Raw genomic sequence first — 18,467 nt, forward strand, 5'->3', positions numbered from 1 at the left:
TTTTTTTTTTAAAACAAGACTAATGGATCACAGCTTTTTAAAATGTATGAAGCAGTTTTATAACTGGCAACAAAGAATACTCAAAATCTTGAGTAGCTCTGGCTAATGTCTGTGTTTGTAATGGCTGGGCCTAACAGGCAGGGTTTGGGTAGCAGGGGGCTGCAGGGTGCCCTGTGCAGGAGGAGGCCAGGAACTGCCCTGGGCCGGTCACAGCTGGTTCCAGACGGCTCTGAAACCGATTGAAAACAACCCATCGCGTGCCAAAGCTCCAGCCAATCAGAGGAGCACATGGAGCCTCTGCTCAAGCATACTTAAGAAAGAGCAGCTCCTGCTAGGAGCGAGAGACATGTGGGGAGAGGGTCTTGAGGAGATGTGCAGACTAGACACTCTGAAAGACGCTCAGAAACACACAGAGGGATAGACTTGGGTGATAGAAGAGAGAGATTCCAGGGATATGTGAGAGACTCCAAGGGTATGTGAGAGAGAACCCTAAGAGAGAATCAAAGAAACTCAAGAAAAGAGAACCGCGGAGACATTCAGGGGACCCCATGACCCTGTCCCAGGTCTACATATAGCACACCTAGAACTAGTACTCTAACACCCCCTCCGACTTCTTCCAGACTGCGTTGTCTCTCCCGCGGGACAGGGAGGTTGTGTTAGGAACTGCTACACTAACCCACCTGACTTCTCTCCTGGACTGTGCCCTTTCTCCTGTGGAACAGGGGAGTCATGTACTTCATAAAATTGTGCATATATCTATGATTAAAGTTCTTTGGTATCCAAGTCCATTTAGTCTTCACACTGTCAATTTGGTCTTAAACTGCGACACTATGTCAGACTGTTACAGCTTTGATATGATGTAGTAGTAGTTGGTCATTAAAATTAAAAGTTGAAACTGCTGTTTCTATCTCTGGTGTCATATTTTTAACAAAAGCCAAGCAAATTCATTTAGAGGAAAATTTCTCTCAAATTTCTCTTTTCCATTTGCAGATTATTTGGAAACAGATTTTTATTTTTCCTCTTCTCCCCCCCCCTTTTTATGGCAGTTGAATTATTATTTTAACTGTCTGTTGTTTCATTTGAGGGGTGTAAAATGACTATTCTCAACTTGTTGAATTATATTGGTTTAATTTGACAGGCCAGTTACAGAAGGTTACATAAATTCCTTGGGTGAATGAGTATGACACCTAAATAAAAATTTATTTTGCAGCTATTCATGCATGCAACTTAAAAATGTTTTTATTGTACTTTTGACATTCTGAGAAAATAAGCATAAAGGGAGAAGGAGGTAAAAATGAGCATAGTTGAAACAAGATTGGCTTTGTGTATTGACAAAACTATATCTTACCATTTCTAAGCAAGGTAGGGCTGTACCAGAGTAATAATACCTATTATGGTACTCATTAGCTTTCACGTTGATCTCATGGGTTATACTCAGCTGTTATTTTAACACATTGGGGAGAGGCATGTTCATATTGGGATTTTTTTTTTAAGTTAAATTGTTGAACTAACTAAGCAAGTATGGTTCTCTCGTTAATAGAGAAAGCTGACTTGTGGCAGCCTTTCTTTGCTTGCTTTCTATTGCCATAGCAGTGCTGAGTAGTTTCATATTAATATAGTCTCTTCTGAAATCCAAACAGAGATGTGCCAGAAGAACAGAGCAAAGGCCCCAGAACTATGAAGACATCTGCCAATAATCCACCAAAAAAGGGGAACATCTTTGACTCGGAGCCACAGTGTTGGAGGTCCACTACAAAATATTGATATCTCACAGAGACCATCTCATGGCATTTCAACAGTTAGTCTTCAAAATAGTTTGCAAGAAGTTGTGGTAAGTTTATAAAGCATACATTCAATTGATAGCAAAATATTTCATACAATGAATTTACAAATGAACAATATCCTGCTACTGCCATTTTGAATACTTTAGGTATTGGAATGCTCAAGTGTATTTTCCATGTTCTTATGACCAAGAAATCTTGGTGTCTTCCTGGTTCAATTCCTCTAATAGTGTTGCCTCTTCTCTACGTTGTACAAACAATGCTGCTTGATTTGAAATGCTCCCTCTCGTGGTTCAAAACTTCTTTTTATCTTTCTAAAAGTGTAAGTTTGTTTTAAAAATGATGAGTTCGACAGTAGAATAAATGTAATTATGGAGTAAATGTACTTGTCATTCCCCCTTGATTCATCGTTTTCCAAAGAATAATATTTCAGATCAGTATCATTCTGGAACTAGTGATATGAACAACAAACTGTGATGGTAAATAATGGATTGAATAAATTTGTTTCCTCTTTGGCATAGTTATGCATTTTCTGTTTCAGCTTCACTGTTGCTCCTGAGTACTAATATGTGGCCCAAATTGGAATGAATTGGAGGTGGCTTTTAAGAAAGACTTTCATTAAAAAATGTAATAATGTTTTCTCATTTTACTTATTTTTCCTTTGCATAAAGATAACTAGATAGCACAAATGACCAACTTTTATCTTCTTAGATTCATTCCAACTACAGCCATAAATCTGAGCTACCCATGCCATCACAGACATCTCCTGGAGCTGGAGACTTCAGTCTTCTGCATCTCATGGAATCTATTATGCATATATACTTGATGCATTTTGTCACCTTTGTGGTATGACAAAGACTGTGTAAATAGACAAAGCAATTCTATTGCACAGTCTGTAGAAATTTGTTGCAGATCTACTCTGTATAAACCATGTGCATGTATCTTACTCTCTGGAATACCTTCTGCTTATTGAAGTGAAAAAAATATTTACTATTCTAATAGTCTCAACTGTTGTTTCACAGATTCCACTGAAAAGAAATTCTCCACAGTGGCAGAAGAACAGTGGGCAACAAATGCTTTGTTGGAGAACATCAAACTAAGTATTCAACACAATAATGTTGTTAAACCAATCTGCCTCCTTTTGCAGAAAGTTAAACCACATGTCAAATGACAGAGGTAAAAGGACAGTCTCTTCTCTCCCTGCCCCCCCCAAGAGTAAACAAAATCAAACAACATAAATTTCTTTTAGATCTCCAGAGAATATTCAGTCTCATCTGAGTTTGCCAAACACTGTGTGCATGCACATACACGAACAGATGCACTCTGTAGACAGATGCATAATTTATGCAAATCAAATGGATAAATATATTTTTGTGCACAAAATGGTTATTTACAAATGTATGAGAAAAATGTGTGTGCAGAATATGCAGAGACTTTGGGTGTTGGCACAAATCTAGCAAATGTATATGTACAGATGTGTAGCATCCTGAAGGTTTCTGGAATATTCTCCAAACTATCTAGATAACCTACTGAAATTCTGCCAACCTAAAGTACTGGCTAAGAAGAGTGAATGTAGCATGGCACACAGTCAGAGAGACATATGAAAGACATAGCATATGTTTTGGCATCCACATTGCACTTCAGAGAGAGAGTTCTCCTTATGTTACCATTGTATAAAGAGACCCTAAAGTAAATTGCAGCAGATGTGTTCAGAAAACTATTGGATCAGGTAAATCTTTGCTTCTTCTATTTGCAGTTGCAGATATTTAAAAGCAAATGAGAAATTATTTGCCTGAAGATGAACCTTGATCAGTTCCACAAAAAGAATGCTTAATATTATCTGTTCAATTTTCAGAGAAATAAATCTTGACTCTCTGAAACTAAAAACACAGCATTGATGATCCAAAGCATCAAATTGTTAGTTAATTCCCCCCCCCCCAAGTCAGGAATTAATAAATGTATAATGTTTAGTTTTATATTCTGTGTTATCCTTGAGTCTTTGGGGTATGTTTGGCGGGGGGGGGGCGATAGCAGAAAACATAACTGCTGAGATTCTTGTATAATCTAACTCTGAAATAAGGGAAAAAACAGGAATGAAAAAAACATAAGTTAGTAACAATGCAAACAAGCTACTTTCTTTACAAGGAGGATTGAGAGAACATTTACAGCAACTACATCATGGCAGATAAAAATGCCTTCAGCACTGACTTTTTAAATATAGGATAGTTTGTGCTTTCATTGACTAACCCTCCAAAATATTTTATAGGAGTTTTTACAGAGAAATCCTTTTCCTGTCTCTGGTGTCTCTTGGGAGAAAGAACATTGACACTGGTAAGTAAAAATATTGTGAAATATATAGTGTTCATGTATGAAATATGTTTTACATGTATACATTTATGTATACATTTGTACAATATCAGATTGTTTAGAAAGGTGATGATGAAATAGGAGCTTTTAGTTGGTGACTTTCTTAAGGACCACCAATATTTATGTATTTTAATGAGACCTTTCCAGCCACAGAATGTTTAAATCTACCAGTGCTTCTATAGAATGGCCTTTAGGTAAAGAGGGATCTTTTGCATGTGTGTGCATTATGTATGTATGAATGTATATATAATTTGAGTCTTTGGATTGGAAGTTGCAATGCAGTTGCCTTAAGTAAATCACAATACAGATAATTGCTACCCTTCTACCAGTTCTTGTCCCAGTCAGTGTTCTAAATGATCTTTGACCTTTCCCTAGTGTAGGGCTGTATTTTATAACACAAAAACTTGTATTCCATTTTTCTGTATTCTCTGACAAATTAAAGATCCTGTGAAAATTTTGCTCTTTCCTCCCAAACAATGATAGGCTCCTACCTTAAGCAGCTCAGAGATGGATAGTTTTTTTACAAGCTGTGTAGGAAGCTTAAATGACATTAGGATGCACAAAGGGCTCATCAAACAGGGATTAACTGAAATTCAAGCTTCATATTGGGGGAGGGGTGTGTGTGTTTTTAAAAAGTGTCCTTTCATTGACTTTATAACCCCCTTATGGTTTGTCTGTGAGATAATCATTTTGCACTGAAAATTCAAATTCAATATTTTAATTAAAATATATTTATAAACATGCTTTTCAATGTGTATATTCAGAAAAAAATGAAAAGTGCTTCAGTGAATAATCTTAAAAGATGAATCCATCTTTACCTTACTGCTAGTAGATAAGAAGTTTGCTTACTTCACATACCAACTTGACAACATTAGTCACATCCTCTGCAAGAAGGAGCCTGGAATGTTTCTGTTGCTAAAGGAACATGGTAATGTTTATGAGGTAGTATTTCTATTTTTGTTGAAATTTAGCAGAGTGGCTTTTCTAATTAAATTCTTCCAGGACAAAACAGCAAAGAGAGAGAAAGATCCATGGCTTATTAAAGGAGTATTACTAAAAAAAATATGATCCCACCCTGAATATGAATATATTTTCTTCATATTACCACCTTTCTTAAACGTAAGTATTTTTATTCTTGAAAAAGATGAGGCATGAAGATCTTGCTGAAAGAGCTACTAGCTGAAACAACAAAAACAAAGATGCCTTTTTTCATAAGGTTATATACCTCTAAAATACAGGATTTTGTGTTATTTGTATCAAAAGTTTTTTGTATTATAGGCTGATTCCTTGCATTTTGTCTAAAAATGCTGAATCTAAGCCACGTTAGTAGATAAAATCTAGACAGATGTTCTCCTGATGAAAATACTGTGCATTCTCAATAGTTAAAAGCAAAGCAGCACATTATACTAACAACTTCTTCATTCTTCTTTACCCTTTGGGTTCTACGTGCGTTTGCTGCAGATACCTGAACTACATCATGATGGAAGGGTAGAGCTGTTTTCACATAATACATAGCAGTGATGCTTGATGCTTCCTCCCCCCCCATTTCTACTATTACATAATGAGAATGAAGAATTCCATCCTTTTTAAACTAAAAATCTCTCTGAAGCATTCTTCTGAACAATTTAATACTTCTATAAATAAAAATGGCAACCTTTCATATAGAATTCTGTACTCATCTAAAATCAGTACAGAAAACTGTACAAACATGATTTTTAAGCATTAAACATCCAAGCCATATGATTATTTAGACCAGTTTGCATATAATCAAGTTTTAGCTATTCTTCTAGCTCATTAAATTATAAAGAAAGTCTGTCCAGTGCCATTTTGCATAACTGGTAACATCCAAAATCTTTTCACATCTGTGTAAGTAATATTATTGTAAATTCTGTAAGCAGATCACCTTCATTTTAAAACAGTTTTCTCATTGTCTATTGAGGAAAACATAGACTAATTGGGCACTAGTCTTGTTTAAACAGCCAGAGTAGATTGTGCAAGTAGTGTAAGGACAACTTTTATACAGGATATGAAGTGACAGGTGCCCCACCCTCACTTCTGGAGGAAGCCCTGCCCCCTACTGCCACTCACGTGTCCCACTTGCCCTGGAAGTCCCTCCCCTCTTCCCTCTCCCCTGTCTACTCCAGAAAGATGTCAGTGCAGGAAGTCCCCTCCCACTAAACGCGCAGGGTCTGACATGTTTCAGCTGCCGTTTTATAACAGCTAGCTGCCATTTTCAACGCCATGCCCCATGTGTTTTCATACGGCCCTGTGATTGGCTGGCAGGACCAGCTGCTCCTACCATATCCAGAAGTACATCAGAAAAGGAAGCCCCCTCCCATTACATACATGGAGGCTGCCATTTTTGACAATGTCACTGTGGGGGGATGCTCCCAGCTCCCCCCCCTCATCTGGTGCCAGTTACAAGCAGTCTGCATTCCTGTGCTTCACACTCCCAAAGGGAGGAGGTCAAGGCTTTGAGATAAGGCCTGCTTGGGCATCAGGAGGATGTCAAAGCTGTGAAATAGGGCCGGCTTGGGCACCAGGACCCTGGGAAACAAAGCCTCCTCTCACTGCTGGGACAGTGTTAATTAGGGTGGTCTGGACTATCTCCTCCTCATCAGGACCTTGGGAGATAACACCTACTCTCACTGCTGGGGCAGTGTTAATCACTGCGGACTGGAATTAACTCCTTCTCACCCGAGCTATGGGATCTCTCCTTGGGACCACCCCTGCAAGAGTAAAGCAGTCATTTGCAGTCACTCAAACTCCTTTCTCCAGTGCTGAAGAGTGCGCAAGGCAGCTAGCCTGCCATTGGCGGGGGGTGTTCAGCCACCCCCTCCAGCCCATGACTGTGAGGGCGATCATCATAACAATAACGGAGGAGAGTTGAACCCTGCAGCAGCCAAGAGCTAGGGACTGCGACTGCGCAAAGAGACCTGCAACTGGCCTCGCGACTCCACCTCCACCTTCCCCTGAAGGGGATAAATAGGTTGGCCCCGGAGGCTGTCTTTGGCTCTTCGTGGGTGACAGTGGGTCTGCCAACTTGCGGATCCCCTCGGGATGGGGACGCCCTCCCGCAGTTACTTCCCTGGGATTGAGTGTACGTTGGCTGCTCAGGCAACGTGTGGGTAAGATCAATTAGCACTGGAAAATAAGTATTCTAGTTGAACTAAGTTTCCGTTGATAAGAATTGTTGCTTTGTACTGTTGTAACGTGTAGTAAATTTAGATCTTTAAAATAAGTTGTGGAGTCACGCAGTAAATCTTCTTCCTCCCCTCCTCCCCTCCCTCGTGCCACACGAAACCCTCACGGTCCGGGACTGTAAAGATAGTCGGTCGTCCTGCGACAGTCGCACTCCATGTGTTTTCATAATGCCCTGTGATTGGGTGGTTGTGATTTTTTGACACCATCATACTCACATGATCTCAGAGCACCGTCTGATTGGTTGCCTGTTTCCTTTGGACCAAGAAGTGCTCACATATAAAAATATACACATTTATATATTTATTTATTTATATATTGTGAGACACAAATATATATATATATGAGTGTACAAATATGTATAAATATATATTTATACATAGATGCACTTTATATGTGTATATATATACTTATATATGTGTGAAAATAGCATATATACATTTATAAATTAAATATATATATATCCATAAAAGTGTAGGTATAAAATGTATAAAACATTTTTAATAAGAGCTAATTAAATGAATAATTAAAGTTTAAATGTGAACAGAAAGTAATAATATAAGAGTAAAAAGCAGGTTTGGGGCCCCCCACTTTACAAGACTGCTGAACAAGCCCTACCTTGTTGGGGGGGCTCAAGAGGGTGGATGGGCGCCAAAAGGGGGGGGGGGGGGCGCGAACAAATTAGAACCTCCCCAAGGGCTATGGACCCCTCCTAGGAGGCCCACCAAGGGGCCCCCTGTGCAACCCCCCCCACACACCCCATGCAAAGAAGAGCCCAATCCTGTGAGCCGGCCCGAGAGGCCCCCGCATCCGGTCCCAGCCCAGCAGGATGACCATGCGGTGTTACTGGGGCAGCCGCTGGGCTTTGCAGGGTGCTGCAAGGCACAGGCAACACTGGCCGCTAAAATGGCAAACAGACCAAAACGCCAACTTCAGAAGAACACGTGCACGGGGACAATAAGGAAAAGACCCTAAGGGATTCCCCAAGAAGACCACGCGAACCAGAAGAACCGGCCAATGGGCCCGTGAATCGCAAGCTATATTTTGAGGTAAGTGTCACACAGAGAGGGTGGGTGGTGGGAGGGAGCTCCCTTGTTCACGGCTGTCGGGGAGCTTACAGCTACTTGCAATAACATTACAGAGTGCAGCCTGGTGCTATATGTGTTTCCTTATCCTTAGGTCGATGCTGCAAATAAGAGGCAGAAGACCAAGCATGCAATCAAGACTGTCCTGTTAGACCATGATTTCTGTGGAAGCAGCAAGACCCAAGCTTTGGGATGCAGCCTGCAGACCCATGGTCTTAGACCACAGCTACTGCAGACAGAGCAAGGGGAGCAGTAACAGCAATGGGGGTGATGCCGAGCTGAAAGACCATGATTATTATTGGGTACAGAGGAGTGGCAGGCAAGAAGGAGGGCATAAAAGGGCTGGTGATGCTGATAATTCTGGGGCCTTCGCTCACAGGGCAGGGAAACAGAAAAAAACTGTTACAATGAAGACTACTAATTAGGAAAGCTAAACAAATTTTGAATCGCTACAGACATCTTGTTGGCAAGGGGTTACAGGGACTAAGTGCTAGGGAGATGATCCCCTGGAAGGGACTTCACAGATATTGCATCGCCCTGTAGAGCAAAATAGTGAAACAGAAAAAACTGTTACAACAAAGACTTCTAAGTAGGAAAGCTAAACATATTTTGCATCACTACAAGCATCTTATTGGCAATGGGTTACAGGGCCCATATGGGCTTTTAAATGCGAACTGTTTTTCTGAACCTGATGGGCCAGTGAACGTCTCCCACTAGGGCAGAAGATGATCCCCTGGAAGGGACTTCCCTCTTGCTGCAGCCCCCTGCAGTGTAAGGGACTGTGCCCCCCCCCCCAAGTTCCCAATGAGTATTTCTCCCAGGAGGGGCCGCTGGCTGCACCTCCAAGGCCTGAGGGGTCATTTGAAAGCCCAGCTTTACCCCCACTCTCAAATGTAGCAGGGGTGGTGGAGGGGGTGGCAGCCCGACCCGTGGCTTCCATGGAGCATGTGTGCCAGTGGGAATGGCTGATCCAGAGGTTCGGGGCTAGGCAATATGTAGAAGAATACAGATTTGTTAATTTAGAGCAGATATCACTACATGAAGCTTATGAAACACCTGTTCAGGGTGTAGAGCAAATTTTTGACCATTTACAACAGCTGTTTGAAACTGGTGATTATGCTCAGTTGTGTCTTGAAGCTATCAGCATGACTGTCTATATTCTCCCACTATTCATTTAAACAATATGAACACAGAGAAATGTTTAGACTAGGTCATTACTCTCCTACAAAGTAAGAGCAAGCTGTGTTTTGATCAGACTTTCCACCTGGCTATCATTACTGTAAAAGCCGTAGGGGATGGGGTATGCAGAGCCCTACAGTCTCTCCCTCATTCCAAAATTAGCAGCAAGAAAAAGCAGCACTATTTAATTGATCCAAATAACAGCGGCAGTAATCTCTGTTTTGCTGGGAGTCTCACAGCGCTTACAGCAGTGAGGGGGTCTGAGAGACACAGAACTGTTAAGCAGAGCAGAAGAGCTACATGACAAACTGGGGTGGTCCCTGCACAGGAAGGTCATGCTGAGTGACATCCCCTCTGTTAACAGCGGTAACTGATGCTTGGAATACACAGGGGTAGAAGACCACTCTGGAGTGGTAGATGTTTATTACCTTGAAATCCCTGAACCACAAGGGGAACCCCAGGCACTGCAGAGCATTGGCCCATGGCAAGGTTCAGGGGAGCATGGGTTTAAGGCGAACTGATAGGCTATGTTATGGGGTACTGCACATGCGCTACAGATAGATAACAAGGGAAGCGATAATTCTTTCAGTATACAGATAACAAGGGAAGCAGTCTTTCTTTAGGAGCACACAAGTCCACATCGATGCCTATGTGGCGCAAGCCTAAGGGACGCGATCTGCCATTCCTCACGGGTTCTGCACACCAAGTGTTTTGGCAGCTGGAATAATTGATCAGTCAGCATGCTCCTGTCTCCTCGCCAATCTTCCACTGTTTACCCACTACACCCTTGTGTGAGGACCTGCTACATGTTAATATACGTGTCATCATTGTCTGAGGGGAAAAAGGGTTGGGGGATTTTTTAAGCCAAACAACTATCTCAGATACCCCAAGACCTGTTTCCTCCTTTTACACGATGAACATTATTATGGTGTTAAGGATGTCAGGAAGGTATTTGGGGCAGAAAACTTTTGTGAGCTTTGTCAGACATTGTATAACCACGGCCATAGCTGTAAATATTATTGCTGGCTCTGCCTGTTGTGTGACTGTGCAGCTAGCACAGGCATGAGAATAAGGTGCCCTAGCTGCAGGTTGCTGTGCAAGTCTGGGGAATGTTTACAGAGGAACAAGGCCCTGGCTACTAAACAAATGGATTGTCAGGCTATGATTGTGTGAGAAGTGCAAGGCCTCTGTGGAAAAGCATTACAAATGTAAAGGCTGGAAGTGCAGAATGTGCTGTGAACAGAACTATAATGTAAACCAGCAGTGCTTCATGTACATGATCAAAAATCCAGAAGCGGGACAGACAGGATTATATTTTCTATGAAATGGGATGTATGCAGGAAACTGGGACACATGTCCCAAATTACATTTTTGCCATGGAGTTAGCTCCGGATGCCCCTTGGGACAAAGAAGAAAGGGTGGAAAGGAAAATGAAGGAGAATGGGAGTTTGAAGAAGACACATGCCTCAAGGACTTTATTTGGCTCTTTATGGACACACAATTCTGGGGCTATGCTTTATTATAATGCCAAAGGCTGTGATGACTACTTTGTTGTTAGCCAGCTTCTGAAGGAAAAAAAAAAGAACATGCAATTATTCACCCAAGGTGATCAACTCATATGCATAGAAGTCCCCAGCCTGTGTCCATTTCATAGACTCTATGTTTTTTAGCCATGCAACTAAGCAGCCTTCTCTAAGCATTGGGATTCAAGGGCTGCAAAGGCTATTTCCCCCATTTTTTCAACACCGCTGAAAAATCAGAATTATATAGGCACTCTTCCACAACTGGAATATTATGGGGTGGACAGTATGATGCTTGAGGAGAAAAAGTAGTTCTTGGCATGACACACAGCTAATCATGAGATTTTTGACCTGCAGAAAGAGCTGAGTTATTGCCAACAAGGTATAGAAATTTTGAGGGAGGCCTGCAGATCATACAGGAATGAGATTGTGGTGATAACCCATCACATTCTACAAAAAAGAGGGCAATGAAAAGGTGAAGGTTGATCACTGTATGGATCCCTTTCAGTATACTACACTGGCCTCTACTTGCATGTCCACATACCAGTTTATGTTCCTTAAACCTAACACAGTAGCACTCCTCCCTCCAGATGGCTATCATCAGAAGAAAAAAGAGATATTTGACCCCCTTCTATGCAATGGCTTATGTACATAGCTGAAAAGGAAAATATTCAAATTTATCACATGTTACAAGGTGGTGAATATCAAGTGGGTGTCAGAGAGCAGCAAGGGCCAGCTGCTCCCAAAGGGATGGGGAGCTGAGTGCAGTAACACCTCCTGGCAGGGCAGGGGCCTCACCAGCCAGGGCCCAGTCCCACAGTACCTAAGTGAGGAAAGCAGGGCAGACACAGAGATCATGGCCAGGTTCAACCAAGAGTCCAAATTATCAGGCAAGGTCATGGTGATGAGGCAGGCCCAAGGTCAAGCTAGGAAATCAATCCACAGGTTAGAATCAGGGCCAGTGATTGCTGGGCAGGTCCATGCTGACAAGGCAGGTTTGAGGTCAAGCTGGGAAGTCAGTCCACAGTTTGGGATCTGGATCAACAGGGTCCATGGCCAGGCATAGGCATGAGCTGGAGACCAGGGCTCCTTCAATGTAGCTCAGGCAGGGACTGAAGGCCCAGGGCTGAGCTGAAATGGGGCTCCTGGGTCCATGGGCAGGGTGTGGGTGAAGGCCCCAGGTGAGGCTGGTCAGGGCCAGTAAGGTGCATTGCTCATTGGTGCACTCAGGGCCCTGACAGTGGGAGCCTACTTCTTGGATGGCTATGCAGTCATTGATGGAGTGCCGAAAGCTTTCAAATTTAATGGGTTCTTTTTCCACGGCTGTATTGAATGCTACCATGAAAATGACTAGAACCCTCTGGCAGGGGCCACCCATTTTTAGTATGCATCACAACAAGAGGTGGACCACCTAAAGAGAGCAGGTTGTAACATCAGATCTACATGGGAGCGTGAGTGTGTCACTATGACACAATCAGGTGTGGAGCTTGCAGAGTTCTTAGCCAGGACCAAATTGCCCACACCACTGATCCCCGGCGATGCGCTTTTCGGCAGCAGGACAAATGCCATTTGTCTGTATTACAAAGCAGCCCCCAATGAAAAGATACATTACTGTGATTTTACTAGCCTCTATCCCTTCACCAACAAAACAAAACAACACCCTCTTGGGCACCCTGAAGTTATTTTTGAGAGCTTTGACACACTGACAGCCTCCTTTGGGATGGTCGAAGTAAAGGTGTCCCCACCTCATGGGCTCTTTTTCCCTGTGCTTCCCGTGAGGGTAAATGGCAAGCTGTTGCTTCCCTTGTGCCGTACTTGTGCTGAAACCTGCCAGGCCCTCTGCACCCACAGCGATGAAGAAAACGCCCTTGTGGGCACCCGGTGTGCCCCAGAACTGAACAAGGCTCTGGAGAAGGGCTAAAGGGCTACAGGGTCTGTGAAATCTATGAGTAACAGTCTTTTCTCAGATTATATAAAATCATACCTCTGCCAGAAGCAGGAAGCTTCAGGCTACCCAGTCTGGTGCACGCATGCTGACAAACAAGCTAAATATGTTGAAGATGACAGGCAGCAAGAAGAAAATGCTTTCTGGCCTGAACATATCAAGAAAAACCCTGCCAAACGCCAAATTGCCGAACTGTTTTTAAATTCTCTGTGGGGCAAATTTGGACAGAGATCCAACCTACCCAACACCACCATTGTAAGAGAACCAGATGATTACCCCTTTTCTCTGGCTTATGATGTGTCCCCCTGACCTCCATCTGATGAGGATGCAGCCACTGTCTTGTGGAAGCACACCAAAGGACATGTGACCCTGGAGCGCAACACTAACGTTTTTATAGCTTGCTTCACCGCGGCATATGCATGTCTAGAACTTTATGATCTCTTCAGTGCTCTGCAATACTGTTGTCTTTATCACATCACAGACTCTGATATTTGAGAGTCATCGGGGGCATTGGAACACCCGCTTGGTGACTATTTAGGCAAGTTGATGAGCGAGTTGCTGCCAGATGAGCACATTACTGAGTTTGTATCATCAGGTCCCAAATCGTACAGCTACTTGCAGTCTGGAGGAAAGTGCTGTCTAAAGGTTAAAGGCAACAAACATAGAAAAGATCAATTTTGATCAATTTTGAGGCACTGAGGGATCTCATGTTGAATTACAGTGTAAATCCAGTGATGACCCTAGAAAGATCGTGATAGGGCAGCGCTCTATCGTCAGGAACAAGCAGAAGCGGACGATAGAAACCAGGCCCCTGCGGAAGGCACAGAAGGTAGTCTATGACAGAAGGTTACTGACTAAAAATTTTAACAGCCTCTCCTATGGCTTTTGATGAGGGGCATGCGCTGGAGGCACCCCTTTCCCGCTATTCTGGCAGGGCCTCGCAACTTTGGGAAAAGTTATTCTGTAAAAAGTCTTTTGGGGAATGCCGACCGCTGGCTTTCTGTTATGCCTGAGAATACTGTGTGGTGTTACAGTTGTTGGCAATCGTTGTATCAGGAACTGCTCTGTAAATAGCCTTTTATCAAATTTGTGGAGGACTTGCCTGAAAGTCTTATCAATAATTGCTTATTTCCCCCTAATAAAGTAAACATGGTTGTGATTGATGATTTGATGAACTCTGCTTGTGAGAGTGACAAAATTGAGAAAGCTTTTACAAAGTCTGTGCATCACAGGAATTGTAGCATCTTATACATTGTCCAGAATGATTTTTTTGCCAGGGTAAAAAGAGCCGCACCATCGCCCTCAGCACAAAATATATGGTGTTATTTAAGAACCCCTGAGATGAGCTCCAGGTTGTATCCCTAGCCAGGCAGATGTATCCTGGCAAGGCCCAGATCTTTTTGGGAGCATTTGAAGATGCTATGCAGGCATCACATGGGTACCTGGTTGTTGATTTAAACACTTCTACACTGAAGGCTTTTAAGCTAAGACCTGGCCTTTTCCCACCAGAGCAGCTATCCATTTACATATTAAAAAAAAAAAAAGGCAATAAATAGATAGGAGCTGGAGCAACACCCTGCGTTGCTATTGGTGCAGGCTTGGGAGCGTGATGTCCTACTGTCTGAAGAGTAACCTGTCCCTCCTGGAGCTGTTGATCTGGTCCTTCCCCGTCAGATGAAAGCAATACTCTGCACTGCTTCTGATGACCTGATAAAGGCCATTTCTGCAATTGCCCTGAACACCTTGAAGGGGAACATGCCATTAACATCCCACCAGATGCATGTGCTGAAAAAGAGGTGCAAATTCATTAAAAGCCTGAGTAGTAAAAGTGTGTCCTCCAAAAGAAAGAAGCTGCTGGTGAAGCAAGCTGGCAGGTTTATCGGGCCTCTTCTAAGATTTGCTCGTCCACTTATCACAGGGCTTTTGGTAAAGCAGTGATGGACTATGCCAAAAAAAATGTATCTGGTGCCTGCAAACCAGCTGGAGCAGCTAAGGGTGCCACCACTACCAGAGGAAGACATTAGGGCTGACGCAGTCCATTCTCTGGATGCTGCAATGAGGGACCGTCTCCAAAAACCAGGCTTGACAGCATACAAAAAAGCTAAGGTGTATACGGCCACTCTTCAAAAGTACTTGGTACACATGAAGCAGAGCGATCAGGAAAGGGGGGAATTAACTCTTGTTTTCCTGGAACAAAATGAGACAGAAGCATAAAAGCCTCTCGAGACCTCTGAGGACCCCAACCCTTTGTTCAGGAAGTGCTGGATAATGTGCATCCACAGTACAGGAAGGATGCACAAGTGCTCTTAGGTAAACTAGGGCAACACAGACATATTTCTTGGGACAACCAGGGAAGTTTAGTATACGTAGGAGATGTCATCAAGGGATCCAGCCTGCTGCATTCAGTCCAAGGCATCCTTCAGACTCATGCCCCTTCTAGCCCGAGAACACCTGAAGGCTGGAGTGTTTTTATGAAAGCCGTGGCTGTGGTGAATGGCCCATCTTCTGTCATGGGTAATAAAGCAAACTGGGATCTCTTGGGACAACTAAAGGTGACTGAGGAGGACCAAGAAGCACCACCCACACCACCTAAGAAGAGAAAGATACCTCTCACACAGCAGCTGTTCTCAAAATCAGGCTGCAGTGGCTTTGCTGGGGTTTGTTTGACATCCATGTACAGGGCCACAAAGTTAGTATCATAATGATTAAAGCTGAAAGGGTTCTTAGTGTAATTGCTGCTAAGCATCATTATCTATGAACCCAATAACAATGAACTTGGGCAGCTGTCCCAGAAACAAATTTTCCTGGTTGCTGATGCAGCTGCTGGTCAGTATACTCAACACTTTCATGCCCATCTGGTCCAATGGGTATTTAGCATTGGCCATAAGTAAAGCCTCAGTGTGTCCCAAACACACACCAGGTGCCACCTGCCCTTTCTTCACAAACAGCGAGGCATAGGTAATAACCAGCTTGCCAGCCCCTGCTGCCAGGGAGCTCATCAAACAAAAGCTTTGATGCATGACAGCTTAATTTTTGCATCCATGCTGTTCAACAAAAGCTTGTCTTAGAAGAACAGGTCCATGTGGAGGGGTCCCAACAGTTTGATCCTCCTATTCTGGGCTGTCAGAGCCAAGCCTGCACCCTTGATTACTGACACCATCAAGCGTGACCGCTTCCTGCTGCCCAGCTATGTCTTTGTAGAACAGCCCCGTGGAGAAGTGCATGGACAGCATATCACAGCTGTAATTGAGAAGCAACTCAATGAAGGTGCAGTAGGGGTAGCAGTTGTTGCTCTGGCTTATCAGTCAGTGTCCTGTGTAACATTCAGCTGGTTGAAAATTAGGCCAGCAGGTAATTCACAAGGTCAATGGCCTCATCAGCACCGAGGTTGGCTTTTACAATCTTGCAGCAAAGGTGCAGCAGAATGTTGTTCAGCTCTATGTCATCTTCCCCATTCCCAGTTATGAAAAAGTCCAGAGGTGCAGACTCTGCAATAGTGGAAAGTGGAGGCACCTCAATAAACAGGCTTTTCTCAATGCTGGCCTGCATTGGGGACACTGTAAATAAATCCAGCTTGGATTTGGTACATTCTTCTGAGCAGCTGTGAATGAAAGCCATCCATGTTAAAATATATCTCCTTTTCTAGCAGTAGAACGGGCCCTCTTTCTTTGAGTTTCCCATTTCTTTTGCACCGTTCAGCCTGGCTTGGTTTTCTTTTTTTTCTTCTTGTCCTGATCAGACTGCTGTCCAGTGCCCCCTATCCTTTTTCTTTTAAAGGGCTGGGGCAGGCCTTCCCTCTGGGGGTCTGATGTGGCTCTTTCTTTTAAGATTTTTTTCTTTGAATATAAACAAGCCCCAAGCCCTCCTGATTTGCTGGCATTTCCAACTTGTCCAGGAAAGCCTTGGAAACATGTCCAAACACATTTTTTGCAATATCTTGAGTGGTGCTTTTGATGTGTGGCTTAACAATTTCCGAACGCCTTTTCAAAAGTGGGGCAGCCTTTCTAAACAGGCTACAGAATATACCTCCAATGCCTGCCCCATACAGCACAGGAATGCCTTGAAAACCAGGGAGACCATAGCTGGCCTGGGCTCTGTAATACTTCATGTACAAGGCTGGGTCCCCATAATTCTTTACCACTACCATTTTGGTGTGGTTTCTTAAAAGATCAGAGACTCCCAGGGCCGAAGATGCAGCTTCACAATCACCTTCCCAAAGTGAAATGAGGCATACTTGTTCTGGTCAGTCTTTATTTCAATGCTGATCATGTCAATGTGCTGGTGGTTTAATGGCACATACTGTGGCTTATTGTACATCACTGTAGCAATCTCGTTATCACCACTGGTCGGAAAACAGTGCAACAATGGAACTGCAAAGTCCCCAACAAGCTGGTGCTCTACAAGATCCGTGTAGAGGTAGAGAGAGTTAAATCCTTCAGTGATGTCTGCAACAAAGGGAAATTTCTTAGCAGCAACCCCCAGAGAAGCCCCCAAAATATGTGCTAGATCCTCAGTTGTAGAAAAAGTGTCAGGATTTTCATCCTTTTTAAGCTTTGTTTTCCTTATGACAGGGTCATGGACCAGGCCTATGGCTGGAGACACAGTGGATGATGCTTTGTTGTGGGGGTTAATAAGATGGTTCATATGTTCCATCAACATGGAGAGGGATGGATAGTAGCCTTTCCGCAAAGTATACTGCCATGTCTTACCCTGCAGTGCTATTTGAAAGGTGGCATCTTCCTTGATGTTATTCCAGCTGTGAGGGTACTGCATTTCTGCCAGTTGCACCTCCCACCGGCCTGAGAGCTCCAGGGGCCTCACCAGCTCTATGGCGAAGATCGAGTGAGAAGATTCTGGCACTGGCATTGCTGGGTAGCGCAATGTAGAACCCCCCATCTGCCATCCTTCTTTCCCCCCCCACTCCACTGCCAATCACTAGATGCCCTGGACTTGGGAGGCTTCTATCCAACTGTTAAACTTCTGGGGCCAGCCATGCCACTTCACCAGCAGCTGTTTCTTTCTTCCTTTCCCCTTTGCAGTGACGATCTTCTCCATTTGGTAGATTCTGTCCTGATCAGGATTCACTTTTTGAAGTTCTTTGGGGTAAAATGTCCCCTTGATTGCTTCATGACCATAGTCTATTAAGCGGTACATGAGCATCTGTCTCCTTCTTGCAATTTAAGCTACTATGAAAATTTCATCCATGAACATCTGCTTATAATCTTTCTCAGATCTCTCTCTTGTTCTAGACACCCTCACGTGGTCTCCCTTTCTGAGCAGAGGCACAGATTCTTGTATACAGTTTTCCAAACAGAGTTTAAAGGGTTCATGTCCACAGGCCTGGCTCTGATAGTCCTGTGGAAGCTGTGATTATAGCTCTTCATAAACT

At 43.4% G+C, this 18,467-nt stretch overlaps 1 protein-coding gene across 4 annotated transcripts in view; it reads right to left on the reverse strand.

The window, feature by feature from the left end:
- Positions 1-18,467, reverse strand: part of LOC135324453 (sodium/potassium/calcium exchanger 2-like) — a 142,326-nt gene that overhangs the window by 29,314 nt on the left and 94,545 nt on the right. The gene's annotated exons all lie outside the window — the stretch shown is intronic.

This window comes from Dromaius novaehollandiae, chromosome W (genome assembly GCF_036370855.1).
Source record: "Dromaius novaehollandiae isolate bDroNov1 chromosome W, bDroNov1.hap1, whole genome shotgun sequence".
Classification (NCBI taxonomy): domain Eukaryota; kingdom Metazoa; phylum Chordata; class Aves; order Casuariiformes; family Dromaiidae; genus Dromaius; species Dromaius novaehollandiae.